General features: G+C 43.0%; 1 protein-coding gene across 2 annotated transcripts in view; it reads right to left on the reverse strand.

Moving 5' to 3' along the window:
* The window catches only part of SATB2 (SATB homeobox 2), a 172,185-nt gene that overhangs the window by 76,922 nt on the left and 80,665 nt on the right, over positions 1–14,598 (reverse strand). The gene's annotated exons all lie outside the window — the stretch shown is intronic.

A 14,598-nucleotide genomic window follows, 5' to 3' on the forward strand; every position in this document is an offset into this window, starting at 1 on the left:
CGGGGACTATAGAATAGTCGAATAACCAATAAGAATTCATGAGTTTAATCGACTATTCAATTAACCGATATTTAACATCCCATATATGGATCTTGCATCCTATACCTAGAAATTATTGACTCATCATAGGAATGTTTTCCACAATAATAAGCCAAGATTTATCTCATGCATGTCACAATAATATTATAACTTGTGCAATCATTCATGTTTGCACATTGCTTTGAAGACTTTTTGTTTATCTTATATAAGGCTTTGAAGCTTTAGATAGTTAATATTCAGGTTGACAGCTTATTGGGGAACTTGCCTATTTCTCTCAGAAAGAAACATAAAATGTTACGGATTTCATATGGATCAACAATCTTTTCGCTTCTAGAGCTAATCCTTCATGAACAGGATTGCAGTCTCACTGGTGAGATAGTGTGGAAAAGTTCATACATACAAGATTTCAAACTATTTCAGCTTTTGGTTAAAAAACCCATCAGTTTCTGAAAAAAAAAAAATTTTAATCGAAAATTAAATAATTTACTGAATCGTTTTGGGTTTCCAGTGTTTTAAAAAAAAATCCATGTTGACCAAAGTGAGGGAGAATTTGATGTGAAAATTTTCATTATGACTGAAAATCAACATGTCAATGAAAAAAATTTGATCAACTCACTCAAGACAAAAAAATGTTGAAAATAAAACCACAAGATTTTTTTCTGATACAGTAATTGCAGCCTATTTCACACACAATTATTCAGTTCTTTTCAGCAGGCTAGTCTATGGACGAAGCGCTGTTTATACTCATTCAAGAGGCTAGTCCCAATTAATGAAAGAGGGCTACAGCAGAAAGGCAATTGATGTTTGTAAAAGTTTGCAGGACCAGATCCTACTGTATCATTCTCTGATACCATATGTGCCTTAATGCCAGTGAGGATTAATAAGAAGAATATAAGCAATATTAATACAAAAGTGTTTTAGACATTACTGAACTTGTGCAATAGCCACTTGTTCCACAAACAGATTTTAAAAATTAATACATAAACCTTGTACTTGCTATAGACCGAACACCCAAAGTATTTTTGCTGGAGAAAAATAAAGGCCGCGGTCAGTCCTCATTTACACCACTTAAATTCAAAGCAATGATATCGGTATCAATGGAATTTACCACAGTTTCAAGAGCTGAATTAAGCTTGAAGCAGTTTTATAATTAAGGAAGTGCAAGAGAACAAGGCACTGAATGTGAAGAATTTCTAAGAATACTAAAAAATTAAAGGTAAAGATAAAGTATTTTTTTAAATTCAGTAACAAATAAAATTCACCTTCCTGGGCTGAACCTTATTTGCCAAGTTTCCACCCAGACCTAGTTTAAGTGCCAAGCTATAAACCCCTTTACAAGTAAAGATTAAGAAGAAAATGCTGCCAGGCTGTTAACCTTTACAATGCTAACTGGTATTACAAGAATACAAATATATCATCTAACTTGTTTCCTTGAGTGTATTTTTCTCCTATTGTCAGCTTCCTTTTTTCCATCATTTTGTACTGTGCAGTAATACATATGTCCCTCAAAAACAAACTCAACCTTAGCTGTTTTAGCTGCCTTAATAATAAAAAAGTCACTTAACTATCATGTTGCATGGAAAAAATGTGCATGACCCTACTCCCTCTGCACTGTAGCCTCAGACTCACTTTCGAACAGTACTGCCCATACTATCTGCTGTGTTGCTCTCAGAGCCATATGGCCAGAAGGGACCACCAGATTATCTCGTCTGAATTCCAGCATACCACAAGCCACTAACATCATCCAATACCTGTCCATTAAATCCTGAAACTGAAATTAGACCAAAGTATTACAATTCATGGGAGGCTAGAGTATTATGTGCCACAGGAGACACCAAGGAGTACCAGTCCTAAAGCCCCTGCAATGGCAGGAAAAGGACAAGCGAGATAGACACAGATAATCCTGGCAAGTGACCTGCCCCCACATGCTGCAGAGGAAGGTGAAAAAGGTCATTGCCAATCTGACCAGGAGAGAAACTCCTTGCTGACCGCACAGTGGGTGACCCATTAGACACTGAATATGTGAGCAGTAACCAGCCAGCCAAGCTCCTGAGGGAGAGACTGCTCGGTGCCACCTCAGAGGTCCTTCCTCCCTGCCCAGTGTCACATCTCAAGCCGTGGCCAGTACAGGCACTGCAGGGCTAACTCGGACAGGGAAGGCAATGTGAGAATGCAAAAAATGGTGGCAGGGCATTAGCCTGGGACAAAGCGCAGCCCCATGGCAATTTATGAGAAAAAGAGGGCACTAGACTGAGAGCAAAACATACGAATAATGAAGCTGGATGCCCTCACACTGCCACATTAATATGGACAGTCTCGTGTCTTATATAGGTAAGTGGTATCCTCCATTTGCACTGTCTGATTTCCACATGCTCCCCAGACAGTCTCACCCTTGCCTGTGTGTGTCCTTCTCATAGGGTATGTCTACACTACCCCGCTAGTTCGAACTAGGAGGGTAATGTATGCATACCGCACTTGCAAATGAAGCCCGGGATTTGAATTTCCCGGGCTTCATTTGCATAAGCGGGGAGCCGCCATTTTTAAAACCCCACTGGTTCGAACCCCGTGTAGTGCGGCTACACGGGGCACGAACTAGGTAGTTCGAACTAGGCTTCCTAGTTCAAACCAGCGGGGGGAGGGGGGTTCAAACCAGCTGGGTTTTAAAAATGGCGGCTCCCTGCTTATGCAAATGAAGCCCGGGAAATTCAAATCCTGGGCTTCATTTGCAAGTGCGGTATGCCTACATTACCCTCCTAGTTCGAACTAGCGGGGTAGTGCAGACATACCCATATAGCCTTGTAACTGTGCCTCTTTGTCCCATATCAGATTGGGGGAACTTCCTACATACATAGATATGCAGTATCAGATATGAAGCTTGTTTCCCTATAGAGGCCTTGTAAATACAAATGCAATATTTTCTGCCTCACACCTTTCCAAATGTATTACACCAGTTAGGCAGATTTGAGGTGTCTTCCAACCCTATGATTCTAAGGCGCCTAAGCCCGGGAAGTGCTAAGGACTAGATAAGGGGTGCACTGCCAGATCTTGGGAAGCAACTCACAGAGCACCCCAGAAAAGTCACTGTTAGGGACTGATTCAGTTTTACGAAAAATGAATTTTGTTTTCGTTCTGCACTGGAATGAATGAACGCAAGACTTACTAAAATATATGATTAATTATTATTGTTGTTGTTATGAATTGCTAATTATTAGTATTCCTAGACAGAACATGCTACAGTGCTTAGGGCTCTCGCCAGGGATGTGAGAGACCCAAGTTCAAGTCCATGCTTTAAATCAAACCTGAATCCTGGATCATCCCAGATGAGGGCTCTCAGCACTGCATTACCGACTGTTCTAGGACACAGGGGCATCACTCCATCTTGGACATGAGGAAAGTTTCGTCAAAACAAAAAGTTTCTAAAAAAAAGTTTCAGCTTCAACAGCTTTGTGTTTTCTGGAGAAAAAAAAAAACGTTCATCCAAAAACAAAAACAAAAACCCACCTCCTGACCAACTGTCATCATTGTCCCTCTTTTTTATGACCCAAAAAGTCACCAAGGCCAACAAGATCCTCTCACTAAATGCAGTAAATTATGTCCTATTTCTATTCTCCTTTCTCCTGTTATAATGACAACCATGTGTGTCAAAGTATTACAGCTTCACTAAAATGATGCCTGGATGCAGAGAAAGAGAAAACCAACACACATATATCTCTACATACCGTCTATCTGAACCCTCCTTGGAGACACTAGCATGAAAAAGGACTTCCCATTCAAATGAAATAAAAATATGACTAGATTTAAATAAGGTGCTTGTCGGTGGAGGAGGAAGAGCGTTCCCTTTTTTTCCCCTCCCCACTTTATTTGTATTTGGTTGTCAACAGGAACATCCTTAGAAACAATCTGTGGTGCATTTCATGCTTATGAATGACACAGGAATTGACTGCCAGCTCTCAAAACCAAATTCCGCAATTAACTTGCAGAATGGGTACAGTGCAGAAAGCAACAAAGCAGGTTTAATATGCTTCCCCCACCAACACACTACAATCCTGACACTGGTAAGCTTCTTTAAAGGAGGAAATCATAGACCATCTTCAAAGGCCTATTCAAGCCACGAACACCTTCCATTCCAGGGGACTACAAACTCTTTGTCTGAGACTTCCAACAAGCAGCAAATGCAAGGGAGGAGGATCATAAAAGTCAAAGATTCTGGACCTAGTCACAGCCAAGCATGCCTGCACTATAGCAGTGTGGAAATTTGCCTGTTAATTTGCCACATGACGCTCTGCAATACTTCTGAGCCATAAAGGTCAATTGTGCCATGATTATATGTTGTCAAATTTATGCCAGTTTAGGCCCCACCCAACACTGAAGCAGGATCTGAACCCACGACTCTAATACTGGGAGGCAAACACATTAAGCCACAAAGCCACCCTTTACCAAAAGGAGTCTGTGCTGCCCTGGCACACCCAGAGGCTAGCCAGCTGCGTTCTCTTCCTAATTACAAGCCGCCTCTTTGGAAATAACAGAATCATTCCAGAAGAAGGAGGTGCCTTTAAAGCGGTAACATTATATCTTTTAATCTATTTCTTTATTTCTTTTATTCACAACCCATTTAGCCACTTCAGTGCAGGGAACTAGCTTGAAGAGCCTCATTTTCATCCAACATCTAATCTTCAGTGTCTACCAAAGCCCTTCATTTACCGTCTGGCCATGCCATTTGTTCAGGACTGGGCTAGACAGAGGCAGAGAAATTGCAGGTTACCAAAACGAGCCAGCCTTGATAAGAAGTTCTAACTTTTAAAATCTCTCTCTGCTTCCACTCCCATAACGTGTGAATGACCTAACAACAGTAATACAGGAAATATATAATAATCGGGAGGTGGGGCACAGAGAGCAGCAGTAAAGTAATTCCCTGTCCTAGCCTAACAGAAACACCAAACAGAAAACACCTGTGTCTGATCTTGACAGTGCAGTGTTTAGTTTCCCCCATCAGGCACCCCATTTTATTACCTGTGCGTCTGAATTAATACCAGGGATCTGTGCAAACAGCACCCAAGGTGAACTGAGCACAAGGTGAACTAATGTTCTTGACCAATCCACCACAGATAGAAAATGGCGGAACAAAACACCAGTCTCGGCATGTGACTGCTCCTCAGCTAGCTAAGAAAGTACATCTTAGCTAATTTGAAAAATAAAAAAAAGTTTTGAAACACAGAAGTCAAGTGATTGAAACTCACTTCTGAGCATGCTCAGTGAGCATCTGCTAAAATGTTACACCTGGCAGTGACAATGCACTGGGGGCTGTAATGCTTTCCCATTCTCTCTAGAGCAATCAAAAAATAGGAATGAGATTTTGCAAAGTTAAAATTCCCACATACATCTTTTTCTTCAAAATTTAATCCTGCTTAACAGCTCCCTGGGCCACAGCTTGTTTGCTTCTGAAACATTACACATTGGGCAGGTTGTGTTTTATGAAAACACAAACAACACAGTCTTTATACACAAAAACGATGCTGAGACATCAGGGACAGGAGAAAAGGAAATGTGCATTTGAAAAGGTAGAGACAATTTTCAGGTATCTGTAATGGTGGCTGCAACTGTCAATTCTATGCTCTCAGTTTAAAAAAAAAAAAAGACTCTTTTTCCATTGTAAAGATACAGCAGCCATCTCAATGTACACCAATGCCCTACCGTCCCATCAAAGCAACATAGCAGAAAATAGTCTATACTTTAACAGCATTGAAGATATGAACTCTTCCCTCAATGAGCTGTGACCTTTCAAAGCCTAGGCAAGACATCTTAGGGTGCATCTGCACACAGGAGCAGCTTAAGGCGGGCTGCGGCAGCTGGCGCCACAGGCGGAATAAGCAATTGGCACCCCCACATGCATGGCCGTCAATGGAGTGACATCATCATTGGGCGTCCCAGGCGCCCCATGATGTCATCATCGAGTGCCCCGGGCGCCACGTTGAAGGTGGTGCCCTAGGCAACTGCCGAGTCGGCCTATTGTCACAGGCTGCCCCTGTCTGCACAGAAGGGCTTAACTGGAAATAAGCTATGCATATTGAGCTATGTCAATTGTGTAGCTTATTTCAAAATAGCTTATTTTGAAATTGGGAGTGTCTACACAGAACTTACTTTGAAATACAGCACTCTTCTCTGACTTCCCTTACTCCTCATAGGATGAGGATTACAGGAGTCGGAGTAAGAAGTCCTCCAGCTTGACAGTATTTTGACATTATTTTATATAATTGCCTATGTAGATGCAAAATAATTTATTTTGAAATAAAACCAGTTATTTTGAAATAATATTGCTGTGTAGACGTACCCTAAACGCTAACGATATCAAGACTGATTGTTTCTCTCCTTTTCCTTGGGAAAAAATGCAAATCCCTATGGAATTCAATTTCAATGTTGAAGGTACAAAAGTAAACAAAAGAACAAAATTCACATTTTCATAGTCGGAGGAAACCTGACAACTTAAGTAACAGACCGTGCTTTGGCTTAGCTTCAGAACAGTAAGGCTATGTCTAGACTGCAAGCCTCTTTCGAAAGAGAGCGTCTAGACTGCACACGGAACTTTCGAAAAAGCAAGCCGCTTTTTTGAAAGAAAGCAGCAAGTGAGTCTGGATGCTCTCTTTCTAAAAAGCCCTGTTTGCTTTCAAGAACGCCTTTTTTCGAAAGAGCACTTTCGAAAAAAGGTGTTCTTCCTCGTGGAATTAGGTTTACCGCCGTCGAAAGAAAAGCCACATTCTTTCGATTTAATTTCGAAAGAACGCGGCTGCAGTCTAGACGCAAGTGAAGTTTTTTAGAAAAAAAGCTACTTTTTTGAAAAAACCCCTGAGTCTGGACACAGCCTAACTGAAGTACAACCAAAAAAAAAACCCCAAGAAATTGAAAATTCTTAAGTAAGTTATTTCAGTAACTAAAATGGATAATGAGTGTAACTAACCATCCAAAATGCCAAAGTCCAATGAAAACATCTGCATAATGGTCAATTGAAAGCAAAAATCTTGGATGGAAAAGAACTGCCATCTTTCTAAGAATCTCCTACATACACCTGCTTCAGCTGAAGAATTCAAAATAATTCTTAAAGAAAGTAACAGTAATTTTCAGTGCTTTCCCTTTGGAACTGCTGCCTGGAATGAGAAACCAGGTTCTGTCAGTCTGAGTAGAAAAGCTGGTAACTCATATACATGACGTTGCTGCTTCTAAACTCTCTATTCCTGTGACTGCTACTAAGACTCCTGGTCAGAAAACAGATTCTCTGTATTAGGCTGTCAACAAAGTTTTCAAAAAATTAGCGTACAGCAACAAATAAGAAATATCTGAAAACCACAGCCAATCCAAAATGATCAGACTACATAGATCAAGAGCAGACAAACGCAGGCCTGGGCGCCAGATCCGGTTCTCCAAGCATTTCTCCCTGGTCCGCCCAGCTGATTAGCAGAGATGTGTACTTACAGCTGGTGGCTTGTGTTCAGCCGCCCTTCCCTCCACCTTACTCACTTCTGCAGTGGAGATATTTCCAGGATTCTCCGGCTAGCTATGCAGAGGGGGCCAGGGGTTAGGGAAGAGTAGGAAGAGGGCAGTGCTGAAGTCAGGGTGCCCCCCTGACTCTGTACGCATCTCTGCATGGCAGGGGTGGTTGAGGGAGACACACAGCTGAACTGCTCCAATCTGAAGCCTGTGGCTTGGAAGAGGAGGAGGGGAAAGACAACAGAGCAGGCCAGATGTACCTTAAAGAGACAGAGTTTCTCTCAAACTTAGCCAGCGCGCAGACACACACACACACACACACACATACACACACACACACACAGTCTGTGCCACACACAATACATTCAGTGTCACAAACACGCAGCCGCACACTCTCCCCTCTCTGTGCCACACACATTGCCACACATACTCTCCTGTCTCGGTGTCACACACACGTACAATCTGTGCCACAAACTGTCTTTCACACACAAAGTGTCTCACGTTCACACCCACACATGGTCTGTAGCCCCAACCCCACCCCTTCTGCCTGACACCGCCCTTTGAAGCTCCCCCACCTCTTCCCCCTACTTGCTACCTCTTTGCTTATCAGATAGCCGACTAGTTCACTGGTCCTTCACATCCCTCACATCCCTAGTTTAAAGGTCACATCATATTTGTTGCTCCCTTCCCCACCTCCAGCATTAAGCAAAATTCTCAAGCAAATAGAAAATATTCACTGAACTAAAAAAACCTTGTAATAGTGAAGGGGTGATTGACTTTCCTAAAAGCTAACATAAGGGAGGGCCTATATCTTTTCAAAACCTAGACTGCCGAAAGATCATTCGGAAAAAATTACCAAAATGACACTAAACAATGAATTATATCTATGAATTTTATTCCTTGGTAATGCTTTTGATTACTTTGAAATACTTCTCTATTTACACACACAGGCATTATAAAGTTACACACACTATAAGGTTTTTGCGCAAAAAACGGCGGAGCGTCCACATCTCAAATGAATTTTTGTGCAAGAAAATTGACAGATCAGAGGGCTTTTTGTGAATGGCCATTAGAGCTTACTTGCTAGTTCGAACTAGCTTTCATAGGCGCTACACTAGTGCTCCGCTAGTTCAAACTTAATTCGAACTAGCGGAGCGCTTAGTTCGAACTAGGTAATCCTCATTTTACGAGGATTAAGCCTAGTTCGAACTAGCTAGTTCGAATTAAGGGGTGTGTAGCCCCTTAATTGGAACTAGTGGGAGGCTAGCCCTCCCCAGGTTTCCCTGGTGGCCACTCTGGCCAACACCAGGGAAACTCTATTGCCCCCCTCCCGGCCCCGGACCTCTTAAAGGGGCACGGGCTGGCTACGGTGCCCGTGCCAGGTGCAAGCCTGCCAGCACCCAGCCAGCAGACCCTGCACCTGGCACGGATCGAGCCAGCCACCCAATGCCCCCCAGCCCACCCCCTCTTCCCGGGACCAGGCTAGCGGCTCCCGGGAGCTTGCCCGGGAACGCAAGAGGCGGCCACCCGCCTGGGCTAGTGCGGACATCGTGGACTTTGTCCACGATCTCCGCACTAGGCACAGGAAAGGGGCCGTCTAGGGCAGGAGAGCTGCCAGCCTGACCACCCAGGAACAGGTGTGCATGAAAATCAAGGGGGTCCACTGAGACCCCCGACCCTGAGCCCTGAGCTTACAATGGCCATCCTGGGTCAGACCAAAGGTCCATCTAGCCCAGTAGCCTGTCTGCCGACAGTGGCCAACCCTAGAGACCTTGGAGGGGATGGACCGAAGACAGTGACCAAGCCATTTGTCTCGTGCCATCCCTCTCCAGCCTGCCACAAACCTTGGGCAGGGACACCACTCCTACCCTCTGGCTAATAGCACTCCATGGACCCAACCTCCATGACTTGATCTCACGTCCCTTTAAACTCTGTTCCAGTTCTAGCCTTCACAGCCTCCTGCAGCAAGGAGTTCCACAGGTTGACTCTTTGCTTTGTGAAGAACAACTTTCTGTTACTAGTTTGAAGCCTGCTACCCATTCCTTTCCTTTGGTGTCCTCTAGTCCTTCTTTATGGGAACTAATGAAGAACTTTTCTGTATGCACCCTCTCCACCCCACTCATGCTTCCAGAGACCTCTATCCTGTCCCCCCTCCGTCTCCTCTTTTCTAAGCTGAAAAGTCCCAGTCTCTTTAGCCTCTCTTCATATGGGACCTGTTCCCAACCCCTGATCATTGTAGTTGCCCTCCCCTCTCCCAGCCTCTCTCTTCCCCTCTCCCACCTCCTTTTCCCAGTTTCCCCCAGTTTTGTTCAATAAAGACAGATTCCATTTTTGAACACAATTGTCCTTTATTTTGTACATCAAGAAAAGGGGCTAGGGAAGGGTAAGTGGAAGGAGGTGAGGGAGGAATGGGGTACGCGCCCCTGATGGGGATGACTGGGCTGGCTCTGCGGGCTTCTGGGGGTGGAAGCTCTCCTGCAGCCCCCCAATTGCCCCCTCTCCCCAGATGGCAGCCTGCGGCAAGTGCAGCCGGTCTGATGGCCAAGTGCTGTGATGTGCCCAGTGTGGGCACTCTGGGCACTCCAAGCCAGGACTGGTTTGCAAGTGGGGCACCCCTGAGAACTGTCTGTCCGGGGTGGGGGTCGGGTCCCTTTAAGCGCAGCCCTCGGCTAGCCTGAGGCAGCATCTCCACGCTCTAAGTCCTCCTCTGATGCCCTGCCGGCACTGCTTCCGGCCATCCTTAAGCCCGGTTCAGGGTCCACTTAATGTGGACATGCTAGTTCGAATTAGCAAAACGCTAATTCGAACTAGTTTTTAGTTCTAGACGCGTTAGTTCGAATTAGCTTAGTTCGAATTAACTAATTTGAACTAAGTTAGTTCGAATTAGCGCTGTAGTGTAGACGTACCCTAGGAGAGTCAGATCAAAACTTTAGTCTATCATAACCTTGAAACAAGATAAAATTAACATTTTGAGCTTTACTGAAAACTTTTTAAAATTATAAGCATAAATCAATTTAACTATTTTCAGTAAGCTCAGCAGAATGCACACTAAAAATGTTTACTTCAAATTTCATACAATTCCATTTGTATGTAGTTTTGACATCTGTTGCTAATGATATCAAATTGATTGTTCACTTTCTTATATTTATTTAAACATTAAACTATATATTCTGCAACCTGATGCTTTTCTTTTTTCCAGAGGCCTTTTTTTAATTTTTTGCATTGCTTCAGTCATCTTTACTTTGATCTTCCAGAATGTATAATTATTTTAGTGTTTGTTTATTTCTATGAGAAAGGAAAAAAGTTTGACCTAGGAGAACTATCTATATGTGGCAATTTGTAACAGAATCACATAGCTTATGTTTGGGAAATCATGGTTTTGATTAAGAAGCAACCATTTAGTTCCCACTGTTTTATTAAAACAGACATTAGCAGATAATAGGAAACACATTTAAGTACTGTAGACTGCATTTAGTTTGCGACATCAATAGTAATGTAGAAGCCCCTTTCTATTTTGCATTTACCACAGTTCATGTGAATTTTTTTATTTGTTTACTTGTTTTGGTTTGGTTTTTTACATTCCACTAATAAAAATCTGGCCCTGGATATATGTATGCTTGTCCCAACCATTTTAATTAATTGGCGTCTCACAGTGCTATCCAAAGGAAAAATTTGACTCTAAATGCTAACTGATGCTGTTTTTTTAAACTGAACTTTTTACTTTTTATTAAAAGGGATGTGTGGAGATTAATATTTACAAACTCACTAATTTCTCATATGAAATGAGTTCTATTGTGCAAACCACTGACTGTGAAGCAGAAATGAAATCAAAAGCAAAGAAATGGAAACATGAATTAAAAGCAGAAAACTAAGTCAGAAATCTTCCCTTTCAGAGGGTGCCAGAGACTATTGCAATGAAGTTACATTGCTGTTTATTTTCCATACCCAACTGTACCTGTCATGGATCTTTGTTTTCCCTCCCACTCGTTTGGTTGATGAATCAACACCACTTGAACTGTTTTACAGCAGCTTGTGTTTACTTCACACATACCTTAACCTTCTCTTTTCTCCTCCTACTAACACACACATACTCTTCCAAACAGCAACGACTAGCTGAAGCTCTTTGAATAGCGCACATACACAGTTATCTGGCAAACTCTTCAGGTTTGGATCCTTGACCTCTTGATTGAAATCAAGGTCTTGTTCTGCTTTTACTGCACTTAACGATTTAACTGTGCACTTACTAACTAAAAAAAAGAAAGAGCTTGAAGAACTGAATGCTCTAAGAAAGGAAGAAAGTGGAAGATGCGGTGTGCTAGAAACACTTGGGAGTCTGAAGTGGCAACACTGAGAACCACTACAGTGGAGGGTTTCCAGTGCCTCTGGAACTGGCATTACACCCTTGCCTGATGAAACAGCAAGCCCAGAGCTTTTCTCCTGCAACAACCAGTAAAAGCGATCTACTAAATGACCTTGAAGCTGTTTGATTCCTTTGATTTGTTTCAGCCAAGAGCACTTAAAAAAATCTTTTTCAAGAAGAGTCATTTAGAGAAAAGAAAACACTTCTGAGTCACACGATGGTGATTTAAAGTGAGAAGGAACTATTCAATTCACCTGCACAGTGGTAAATATTAATGACAGTGTCTAAATGAAAATTTGTGAGAATCCCTGTGTAATTTTACAACATGAGAAGAAGTGAATCTTAATTCTCTTATGTACTTAATTTATACACTTTTACCTCAGGTATTTTAATTTCCTCCACAGATATTTTTATCCTAAAACATAAACTGTCTTGCTAGGGCAAATATAACTGCTGCATACTACAGAGCTCTGATTTTTTTAGCTGTATCTCCCATATGTCAGTATCTTCCATACACATGTAACCCACACCATGAATTTGTATGATTTTTGGCAGAACAGGCAGGTTCCACCCCCTCTCCCCCACCGGACAGGTAAGCGATATAACAGTAAGCTGTTAGTTTGCCTATATTTCACAATGGGAGTGAGGGCTTTGCAGTGGGGCTGGGGTTGAGTAGCTTGGGGTGCAGACAGATTGCCCCAGGGCTGAGCCTAGAGGAAGACTACCTCCGCCACAGCCCTCTCCTCACAGGCCAGACCCAGTGATAGGGGGAGAGCATAGAGGGCAATTGCCTAGGGGCCTGGGTGATTTAAAAGGTCCCCAGGGTCTCAGCCACTGCTGTGATAGCTCTGTCTGTTCTGGGGAAAAGCATCTCTTGATTCAAAGGCACTTTTAATTTGCCCCTTGCAGTACCAAGGTGGCTGAAACTGGAATAGCCATGCTGACCCAACTTGGAATAGCAAATACCACTGTCTCAGCCACCTGTATGGGGCATATCAAAGGTGTCTTTGAATCAAGAGATGCTGCAGCTTTTCCCCAGAGCAGGTTGAGTCAGCTATAGCTGCCCTGCAGCTCCTTTGATGCCGGGGGGGACTAAACTTACTGCTTGGAGAGGAGCATGCAGCCCCAACCAATAGAGGGGGCTGGACAGCAGCAGCCAGCTCCTACCCATGGCACAAGGACACTCGGGGGGAGGTGCATGTGAGCAGCGGACAAGGCCTCTCCCCCTGCCCCAAACATTGGTGGAATTGTTCCCCCGTGCTCTGAATATTGGTGGCGCATGGGCACCACAGGCCCCTGTAACTTACTGCCTATGACCCACACAACAGCTAATGGGAAACAGCCACGTCAAAGCAAAGGGACTGGAGCTTCCTCAATGTTTGCCCTAATATCTTATGAAAGATGCAAATATTCCCCAATCTAAAAGAAGCTTCCTTAGTACATGACTTTTGAAGGGATCCTATTTTCCCTTAAAGGAATTAATGAGCAGCCTTCCACATCTCCCATGCTCTACTTTTTTTAAGAGCAAAAAACCACATACACATTTTTGAAGATCTGAGTTTCATGACTATGTGGGTCTGTGGAATAGTCCCTCTTCAAGAAGTTAGAATGACCATAATTGAGTCCTGACCCAAGACTTGTGAATCTGACACTGGATGAGGAAAGAGACGCTTCTGCCTCTGGTGCAAGGCATGCCTGAAATGCCCACGACACTCCAATTCTGGGAAGGAATCTTCCCTTTCAGAGACTGGTGCGGAAGAAACCCTCCCTCTTTGACATCAGTTTGAGCCTACTATGGATCAGTATCAAACCTGCTGTTGTTGAGAAAGCTCACAAAGAATCTAGCCACCAGTCAATAACAAACATGTAATTTAAACCAATATCCCAGTCTCCAAATCGGAATTCAGATCAGGCCATGCTCAGAACAGCTTTACTGCCACCAATGGATGATCTCCTGCAATAAATAGATGATGACCAGACATCAATTCTCACCTTCTTTGACCTGTCTGCAATATTGTGACATGCTAACTATGAGATACTGCTCTCTCACCTGAGAGAGATGGCAGAGATCATGGGAATGTGCTAAAATGTGTTAAGTCCTTCTTGGAAGGACACATCCAAACTGTACTGATAGGAAACTATGCTTCCACCCCTAGATCCCACGAGGATCAATTCTCTCTCCATTCCTTTTCAACTTCTACCTACAGCCAGCAGGTTAAATAACCAGATAACACAGACTTAAATGCCAGAAATATGTAACAACTTATAGCTTTCCCTTTCCAACATGAAATATGAACCCAGTGCACTGGCCATCAGACTAATGGTCCATCAAACCACATATTGTGTCTCCTGACAGCAACCAAGGCCAGACGCTTCAGAAGGAATGAAAAGAACATGGTCCATCAAGTATTCCAACCCTTGTGGTTTCCTCCCAGCCTCTGGCAGTTAAACGTTCAGGAACACCAGATGAATCCCAGACCATCTTGGCTAATAGCCATTGATGGACCTAATCTCTATCAACTTAACTAATTCTTTTGTGAATCCAATTATATTTTTGGTTTGCTCAGCACTCCCAGCAACAAGTTCCACGGGCTGACTGAGTAGCATGTGAAGAAGTATTTACATATGTTTGTTTAAACCAACAGCTTAATCATTTTATTGGCTAACCCCTAGTTTTTGTGTTTTGTTAAGGTGTAAATAACACTTCCCTATTCACTTTC

This window comes from Pelodiscus sinensis, chromosome 7 (genome assembly GCF_052426305.1).
Source record: "Pelodiscus sinensis isolate ZL-2025 chromosome 7, ASM5242630v1, whole genome shotgun sequence".
Classification (NCBI taxonomy): domain Eukaryota; kingdom Metazoa; phylum Chordata; order Testudines; family Trionychidae; genus Pelodiscus; species Pelodiscus sinensis.